This window comes from Furipterus horrens, unplaced genomic scaffold (genome assembly GCF_987537825.1).
Source record: "Furipterus horrens unplaced genomic scaffold, mFurHor1.1.pri manual_scaffold_1, whole genome shotgun sequence".
Taxonomy (NCBI): Eukaryota; Metazoa; Chordata; class Mammalia; order Chiroptera; family Furipteridae; genus Furipterus; species Furipterus horrens.
In genome coordinates this window covers 47,096,535-47,105,424 of record NW_028327171.1, presented here as the reverse complement: position 1 = coordinate 47,105,424, position 8,890 = coordinate 47,096,535, and positions in this window count along the sequence as shown.

Here is an 8,890-nt window from a genome sequence, read left to right as displayed (position 1 = left end):
GATGAGGGGTATGAACCTCTCGCCTCAAGGTGGGACAACTCTGACAGGCCATCCCAGCTTCTGAGAGCCCCTGTGATCGTGTGAGGCATTGGTAGTGACACTGCAACACAGTTCAACTTCTCCCTCTGCCCAGGGCTAGGCCATCACTACCCACATGTGTTCATCCTGAGGACACCACCTAGGAAACCCCCACACACTTGTCCTTATCTCAGCATTTGCTTCCTGAAGACCTGATTTAAGGCAAGAGCTTATATACTACCCTGCTCCATTTCAGTCCTAAACATTTTTCAAAAGTATACATCTGACCTAAAGTTTACATATGTCAATTTACCTTAACTTAGAATCTGGGGAAGCATGAGTGAAATCAAAAACATTTCTGTGTTTAGGTAAATTTGGGAAATACTTAGTGAGCTAAAATAAGACATTTATTTACAATGAAACATGTAGAGTCTTCAAATAGGCTGGTTTGGAGAGTAGCTCTCCAAGAGGAGGCCACTGTAGCAAACAAATTCTTCCCAAAGTTTTCTGACCGTGGACTTAAATGTTTTCATTTCCTTTATTCATTTATTTACTTAATTTTTGCTGTGTACCTATTAACATTTCTTGAAGCAGTTTCACACAGGGTACAGTTTGGGAAATACTAATCCACATTCATAGACAATTAATCATTTTGCTTGGCATCTTTAAAAGTTAACACGGCTCTACGGATGCTATTTAGAAGTTACTTATAAAAGCAGTCAAGGAAGTTATAGCTGATTTGCTCCCAATCAATTGCTCAGTAAGAGGCAGATACACTGAAAAATCAATTCACTAAACCACAAACTGCCTCAACGTTGGAGTCATTATTTTGAAAAGCTAGCCCCTCCACAGCTTTAGTTGTAAGGGTTTATAAAAATGTCCCCTGAAAATAACCATTCTGAACTGCTTGAGGGGATTCATTCACAAATTCATAAAATTTCTGTGTATGCCTGGCCAATAGTTTCCCCGTAGCAAAAGGAATGTGTAAAGGCTCCTTCTTGTATCAATTACTATGGCCCTTGGCAAGTGAACTAAGTAGCACAGTCCTGATGACTTCACCCCAAATGATGGGCCCATGGATTGACTGAAAATAAGGAAGGCTAAAGGCTATGGGGAGGGTTGGCATAAATTAATTCCCAGTAGAGGCACTCCATTTGGACAGTGGCCACCTGATTCAGTCAAGTTCTCTATTTTAGGAAGTATAAATGCCGAGCAGATCTCTGAAACTAAGGTCATAACCCAAACAACCCTGAGCTTTTGCTCTGCTTCCCCCATTAGGTTTGTTGCACTTTTCACCCTTAGCAGCCCGGGGTAGCTACAGAGATGGCTCCCTGTGTTACTTCACTAGTCCTGTGCATCTTTGTATAAATTTCCCATACCAAAGGGAATCTTTGCAATCATATCAAAACCTGACTCATACAGAAATTAGTATAAAGCGTAGAGTTGCAAGGGGCCCTCAGTGGAGGTGTGAATCAGATTAAAATGCCACTGGGTGGAGGACAGTGGGAATATCCATACCTTAGGTGGAAGGCTGGCAGGTCTGTAGTTCCCCACAGTGAAAACGTTAATTATGCCCTCATATTTTGGTCTCAGGATCCAAGCGAGGTACCCACCAAAGATGAGGTTTTGGGACAATGACAGATGCCATTACACAGGCTATGAAGTTCCAGGTAAGAATGGGTAGACTGCTTCTATTGGTTCAGAGTAACTTCAGTTGGAAAAGGAATTGACTCTGGATCTAGATTGCACTGGTCCAGGCAGATAAAGAAACTGACAGACAAGTGCAGAATGAGATCAGAAACTGATTTGATTCAGAACTTAAGTGGAAGCTGAATTCCTAGATACAAGTGTCTATGGTAAATGTTATGGCCCTAATTGGCAAAAATAGGAATTGTGAAAAATGGAGTGATATCTGGGCAGTAGTGGGTAACTCAAGAATTAGATTTCCAACACAGCTGGAGTTACTTCAGATAACTCCTCACCATCCCTGCCATTTCCTTTGGGAGAAACAATTTAGTCACATAAGAGCTGCAACTTGAGACTATAAAGTGAACATAGATTCATCATAAGAGCTATGCAAATCCCAGACCATGAAAGAGAAAAAGAAATTCAGAATTCATTGCAGGCCAGATTCTGGGGAGGAATATGCGGACCTGGGCATTGAGATTATATGCTCAAGGTATAGTGACTATGTAGTAGGGGTAGCTGATTTTAAAGCTGTGACACTGATGACGAATGCTGACTTTAATACTTGCTTGTCTGGCTAGAGTTTTTGTTTATGTGGGTTGTATCTATTGAATTTTACATACTAGACATTATTGTGAACATAGTTTTCACCTGGTGGGCCCCAGTAACAGGTCTCAGAGACCCCAAAGGATCCACATACCACACTTTGAGAACCACTTACCTAAAGACACTATGGGGTTCCCTGAGATAAACTTGAGGATTTATAAATTTGGGGTATTCATTTTTATGGTAAACTAGCATGTGTATATATAAACACACTCAGTCTTTTTTTTTATATGTGTTATTGATTATGCTGTTAACAGTTGTCCCAATTTCTTTTCCCTTTGCTTCCCTTTGCCCAGCACCCTCCATCCCTCCAGCAGTCCCACTCCCCTTAGTTCATGTCCATGGGTCATGCATATTAGTTCTTTGGTGTCACCCTTTCCTGTACTATTCTTAACAGCCCCCTGTCTATTTTTCATGCTCCCACTATGCTTCTTAATTTCTACACCATTTCCCTCCTTCTCTCCTCTTCCCCCTCCCAGCTGACACCCCTCCACATGATCCCCATACCTATGATTCTATTCCCACTCTGGTTGTCTGCTTAGTTTGTTTTTGTTTTTGTTTTTTAGATTCTGTTGTTGAGAGTTGTGATTTTGTTGTCATTTTAATGTTCATAGTTTTGATCTTCTTTTTTTTAAATAAGTCCCTTTAATATTTCATATAATAATGGCTTGGTGATGATGTACTCTTTTAGCTTTACCTTGTCTGGGAAGCACTTTATCTGCTCTTCCATTATAAATGATAGCTTGCTGCATAGAGTAATCTTGGTTGTAGGTCCTTGCTTTTCATCACATTGAATACTTCTTGCTAGTGCCTTCTTGCCTGCAAAGTTTCTTACGAGAAGTCAGCTAATAGTCTTGTAGGTACCCCTTTGTAGGTAACTCTCTTCTTTTCTCTTGCTGCTTTTACGATTCTCTATCTTTAACCTTTAGCATTTTAATTATGATGTGTCTTGGTGTGATCCTCCCTGGATCTAGCTTGTCTGGGACTCTCTGTGCTTCCTGGACCTGTATGTCTATTTCCTTTTCCAAATTAGGGAATTGTACGCTCAGAGTCTTTAGGAGAGCCACCTCACAGTAGGTACAAAGGCATGTACCTCAGGACCCACATTTACATTGTATCCAGGGATGTTAGCATCACATTTTGAAGTAGTTCAAAGAGGTAAGTGTGACTGGAGAGGGCATGGAAGTACAAGGAGGCTGAACTAACAAGAGTTGGGCCATGGCAATCAGGACTGCATTTGTGACTGAGAGGGGGTTTACTGTGTGGATCTCAGTTTATTAGCAGTAAAGGTATTTAAAAAATAGTCAATGAAAAAATTTCCATTTCAAAGTCCAAAAATCTAATGGAATTAGAAACCCATTTTCAGTACCAATAATAGTGTAATGTGCCCTTTCCTGCATAGAGCCAGATAACTAATGAAGTTAGCACTCAAGGACAGAAGTTTGGCTAAATATAAGTCCTGATTCTCTTCAAATAAGAAATAAAAGTTATTTTTAATATGATTTTGCAGAGGGCATTCTCTGAATTATTAACTTTAAAGTACAGAAACAAAACATATTTAAAAACTGACACTAAAATATAACTTTTTATGTTAAACTCAACATTGGCGATTAGTTTCCATTAAACATTATCGCATTAAATTAATGTTGCTGGTTTTATTTTTATTGATTTTATAGTTTTGATTACATTTAATATAGAAAGTTTATTTGTGCTTTATAGTTGAATAATTACTACAGGAATAAAGAGTTTATTTTTTTTTACTTGTATATATTTGTGTGAGATCACAATAAAAATAATTTAGTTCAACATCCTGAGTCCATGAGAATTATTGCCCTATAGAAATGGGTGCACATACGACTCAAGGGACATAGAGAAGAGAGTTAAAAGGTTTCTAGAGAAAGGCAAGGTGGCTTGTAGCTATTTTGTGGGTCAGGATGCTCCCTGACAATAATCCAAGCGTTTTTTACTTTGACAGTAAATACTAGGTAGATGGAAAGGGCCCCTGCAGGATTGGAAGTGCAGCTCATAGTCCACAATGGCCTTGGAGTAGCTGGAGCAGCCACAGGTGGTGGCTGTTACTAGGAGGAGCTGATGGGGTGGTCCTCCAGGGGCTTGCCAGCATGACCAGTGTGTGGTTTGCTGCTTTTACAGGTGTAAGCTGAGGTCTGGGCAGGCCCAGCCCTCATTTGCAAGAACTAGGACAAGTGTTAAAACAGAGGTGTACATATCATATGCCTATATTTAAAAGTGATAAATCACAGTTGAACAACATACTTTCTATCCTCCTCCCTTGACAAATATATCTTTATGATGATAAACAGAAAAAATAAGTGAAATTGAAGGTTTCTAATTGGCAAAATATCAAAGGTGACTGAACATAATAACTTATCAAAGATACTGGAAGTTCTGTTGATGAGCTTGTGATGTTTGGATGAGCAATAAGTAAGACATTCAGAATTCATAAATTATTTTCAAAAGCATTTATTATTTTGCCTTTATTCTAGCAAAGTCACTGATTAGGTAATTATATTCAAGATTTTTATGTAACTTGTATTCTAAAGAAAGAATAATCTAAAGCTGCATTGTCCAGTATAAGCACTAGCTAAATGTGGTTATTTAAATTTAAATTAATTAAAATTACGTACAAGTAAAAATTAAGTTTCTCAGTTGCACCAGTCATATCTTAGGTGCTCAGGAGTCACATGTGACTAGTGGTTACTGTGTTGTACAGCACAGATACAGAACATTTCCATCAATACATAAAATTCTATTAGACTGCACTGATCTAAAGAATTAAATCTTAAAATGTGCTTGTGGTAAAATGATCCAAAATTGAGTATATTTAATAAAAACATAACTAAAATAAGTGTGAGTTGGGGGGTGGGTGGAGGGATCAAGTAAAACAGGGAAAAAAGAGACAGAACTCATGGATGTGGACAACAGTGTGGTGATCACGGTGGAGAGGGAGGTGAGTGGAGGGGGACGAGGGTATGGGAGATAAATGGTTATGGGAAAAAAATTTTTTCCTAAAAAGTGTGAAAGATAAAAAGATAAAGTTATTCTTCATATATTTTCAATGTTATTTTTTCTAAAATATTCAAAATTTTTAAATTAAGACAAGATGCAAATTATAATAAATAGAATATACTTTAAACATTTTAGTCTAATAATTTTAAATATTTATTAAAATAGTTAAATAACATTTAAGCTTAATTTTTATTTCATTTTTAAATTTTAATTAATATCATTTATTTTTTATACAAATAAAACTATTTGCAATTCCAGTGTTCAATGTACATTTGGTTTTCAATGTAAAAATAATTTAATTATCAAGCTATTATGTGTAGACACACACACACACACATGCATTTAACATTGATATAAAATAAAGAAACAAAGATACCCATGCAGACTGCAAAGGGAAAACTGAAGCTGTTATTATTTGCAAATGATGTGGTCATCCATGTAGAAATGATGGAATCTACAAAAAAATCTACTCTTATAAGTGAGTTTAGCAATGTTGCAGGATTCAAGATTAATATACAAAAATCAATTTTATTGTTATATTCTAGCAATGATAATCAGAAATTGAAGACTTAAAGTATCATTTACAACAGCATCACAATCTATGAAACACTAGGAATAAATCTGATAAAAGATGTGCAAGACCTTTATGCTGAAAACCACAAAGCAATACAGCATAGGAAATATGGTTAATAATATTGTAATAACTATGTATGGTGCCAGGTGGGTACTCAATTTATTGGGATGATCACTTCATAAGTTATATGAATATCTAATCACTGGGTTGTATACCTGAAACTAATATAATATTGCATATCAGCTATAATTTAAAAATAAAAAGTAATTTTAAAATAAATAAACCACAAAACATTGTTGGGAGAAACTAAAGACCTTCATAAGTGAGAGCACCTCCCCAGGGAGTTGCAGCCTGACTCTGCTGATAGTAACATGTCCGGGCCTCCAAGGAGGATGCATAAATGGCCAGATCTAAAGTCTGTCATACACCGGGGAAAGTAGGCAGACACAATTTTGGGAAATGAGCTGAGGCTGATGTTTCTCCCTTTTATATTGCTGATTATGGGGAAAGCTACCAGCTAGCTGTACAGGCTGATATACAATAGAAAGAATATGGGCTTTGGAGTCAGGCACACTTAAATTTCAACTGCTGTGACTTTAGCTGCTTGACCTTTAAATGTTATTAGTCTCTGAGCCTCAAATTTCTTATTGGTAAAGGGGTAATGACACCGATGTAAGCGGAAACTGTCCGGATACTTACTAATCTCTTCCAGGCATCAAGGAAGACTACATTCCTCAGACTTCTTTGTGGTTAGGTGGGGGCCATATGACTAGTTCTGGCCAATATAATTGGGTGGATGTGTTGAATATCAATTTCAGGCCCGACCACACAGCCTCAGTGTGAAATCATGTTTTTTCTCCCCTTGACTCAATGGCTAGAAATGAAAGCTTCTGAGATAGTAGAGCCTGGATCTCTGAGTCAGCAAAGCATCTTATCTCACAGTGGACAGTGGCATGAGCAAAAATTAAACCTTAATGGTGTGAAGTTACTGAGGCTTTGGGTTTATTTGCTACAGCAGTAAGCATAATGATTACCTTACCATGGAAGGGATAGCATTAGGATTGTTTGTGATGTATCTATCTGGTGGGTCATTTTCCTCTTCCTTTTAATGTGGTCTAGCATATAGTAGATACTCATGTGATAATGATTATTATTTCTACCAGTTTCCATGAGAGCTCCCTCCTTTTCCCCAACCTGCTGCTGCCCCCCTAAGATAGTGTTAAATACCAGCATTACAGGTACTTTGACTACTTAAACTTGTTTGGCATCACTTAGGGATATAAAGTTGAAAATGACAGAGTAGAGGTAAGAGTCAAGGTAGAGATGATTTTTACACGCCCTCTAATGAACAGATAAATGGACAATAAAAGCTGGAGACTACCATTTAGAAACTTATCGCAGCCTCTGACCTCTTTCTCCCTACTACAGCAGGTTCCGCTATAAGTAGCTCAAGATATTTTTTCTGTGAGGCACTCAGCCTTGCCATGAATGAAAATCATTTCCCTAGGCTGTTTTCACAAAGACATCTGATTTTTAAATAGGATGAGCACAAATACCAATTTTCCTGGGACAGTTCTAATGTGGGCCTGTAGACCCCAAGTCCTATCCAAAGTGTTCTAGTTTGGACGATAAGTTATATGGCTACCCTACTTCTAAATAAAATATGTGTGGTATATTATTTTCCTCAAATTATTTACTTTATTTGATTATTCTTGACTTATCCTTTGAACCACTTATCTTACCTTACATCATGTTTTCCCTTTGACCAAAAATAGAGTCATCAGAGAAATAGAAATATTAAAGGAGTGGAGACCTCAGAATAAATGGGCTCTGCTGAGAGTAAAGAAAAGGAGTTGATGAGTAGACACTGACTTCTTACCACCCCCTCCCCCATATCTCTAGAAATTGCCATCTTTGTATTTATTGGCAGCTTATCCAAAACCATGGTGTAAATAAACAGCATGTGGATTCTATCTTCAGATGGTTGGCACATAAACAATAAGCGCTTGTGTTTTGAACTGTCAAAACTGACATGTGAGGGGAGCCCCAAATCCCTTTTCTGTCTCCAAGGAGATAACTGCCAAGGCCTCTCCTAACTGAGAAGTTGGGCTAAGATAAATCTCCTTAAGTTAGGGCTAGGGCTAGAAATAAGGTTTCATGAGAGGAGGGCCAGTGGTAACCAGTGGTGAAGGAGAGAGGTTCATGTAGGAACACAGGAAAGCCTCCAAAACAGGCATTGATTGACTTTGCCTGCCAAACCTTTCACTGGGATCACTAGAAGCAATATGATAACTGCAATCAACAAACATTTATTGAGGACTTCCACATGTTCTTACTTAGCTAAGAGTTATAGGGGATACAAAGGTGATCTCTAACCCTGAAGGGCTTTTATTATATCAGAAGTTTCAAACTGAGATGCTTACAAGGGCCAGACAGGTAGCATGAATGAGTGAAGAAAAACGATAATGGAAACTGCCATTCAGCCTCAGAGTCCTAGAGATAGTGGGGAATGATGAGGACTGTGGGTACCAGAAGAGACGACATCCACTTCAAAAGGAGCAGCCACCACCCAGGTCCAGCTGGCTATTGCCAGGATAGCTCAGTGCTGCCAGGGTTTATAATTTTCCAAGAGAATTCAAAAATACAGATTTTTATTCAAAATGTGCCTCTTTTTAGGTATTGATGTGATGTTTTTATCTTTTTTAATTCTGTGCCCTTATAACATTGTGAGTCCAAACAAAACATTTCTGTGGACTGGAAAAAGCTCTTGGGCCTGCAGTGTGCGCCTGAGCCCTAGACTTGTACATAGTTCATACTGTGTCAAAGATCAGAGGGCAAATGGGGTTTGAGCCCATTTAAACACTATAGAAGCAATAGTTTATCTCCAAACAGCTCTTGTCAAACCCTAGAGTCAGAAGGAGCCTTAGAGTTCACCAAAGTTAACTCCTCATTTTACAGGAGGAGCTGAAGTCCTGGCAC